Below are 1,471 nucleotides of genomic sequence, written 5' to 3' on the forward strand. Positions count from 1 at the left end.
TTTTGATAGATTTAAATAATAAGTTTAAAAATTGAAAAATATTGAGTTCGTAAAATTCATTACTGTTTTTTAAAAAATAAAAAAAAAATATTTCTATTACTTTTAAAACAACTTTAATAGTTTATTTTGGAAGTATAATCCATAAAGAAAATAAACAACCCACTTTTAAAAGAGAAATTACGAGTTTTTTTTTAAATATTTTATTCGCAGTTTCGTGATAGGGGTGTCAAAACTTCCTACAAAAATTCTGATACATCTACTAGATTGGAGTGTTTATTCGTTGTAAACGTACCCGACAACCTATAAATGCGGACATTTCCAATGTGAATGGTAAGCTGGACTTATGTAAAAAAATAACAAAAAGATATACTAAACTGACTTTTTCGTTTAAAAATGGAATTATTTCCCTTTCGTTATTAACATTTTTTTTTAATATTTTGTGTTTTATATACATAAAGTACAATTGTTGAATGTTACTATTTTGATTATATTCGTTTGGGGGGCACAATTAAAAAATTAAGAAAGATTAAAACGGAGCGAAATTTAAGTTTCCGTTCCATTTTTGTAACAACCGTAAAACAGCGCATACTCAGCAAGTTTTATCGTAATTTATAAGCATAATGTTGAAACACTAAATCAACATTTTATTTATTTTTCTGCATAATTAATGATGGAAGTATTTTTCTGTTTATTTTCTGAACATCTGTTAAAAAAAAATAATTTGTACATTCTCTTGAAAAAAGAATCAAAATTTTCTCTACATTCACATAACTATTTACAGTGTTCATGTAAAGCATTCATCTGTTCTTTTTTATAATAAAAATTCCGTTTTCAAAGAGAAACGTTTACTGCCAAATTTCTTTAAAAAAAAAAGTGCAAGTTTTCCTGAAAAAAACTTTCACCTAACAATTTATGGTAAAAAATTAATCTTTTTTTTTGGGGGGGGGGGGGAAATAACAACTTTTAATGATCAAAAAAATTGCAAAAAATAATAAAAGTAAATAAACGAACAAAATGCAATTTTTCTTGAGGAATGTGTTCCATTTTAACAAACTGAGCCACAGCAACGCGTGGCCGGGTACAGCTAGTATATATATATATATATATATATATATATATATATATATATATATATATATATATATATATATATATATATATATATGGGGGAGTATAAAGAATAATAAGATCGATTCTTTAAGAGGAGACTTATCGGGTTTTGGGGTTTATATGGGGTATCAAAGAAACGACAATATAAAAAATATATACTAATGTATATAGATTTGTTCGTTTATTAAATAAGGACAATACACCAATTAGAGGTGGAAGATAAGTAAAACTCTTCATAGAATTATCGAGTAGGTTCGCTTTTTCGATAATTCAAGCTGGCCATTTGTAATAAAACACTAAAACAGTGAGCACATAATAACATCCCATCAAGAGGCGATCAGAACAGGAACTTTCACGTATC

Source organism: Euprymna scolopes, chromosome 27, assembly GCF_053919585.1.
Source record: "Euprymna scolopes isolate OS-2025 chromosome 27, ASM5391958v1, whole genome shotgun sequence".
Lineage (NCBI taxonomy): Eukaryota > Metazoa > Mollusca > Cephalopoda > Sepiida > Sepiolidae > Euprymna > Euprymna scolopes.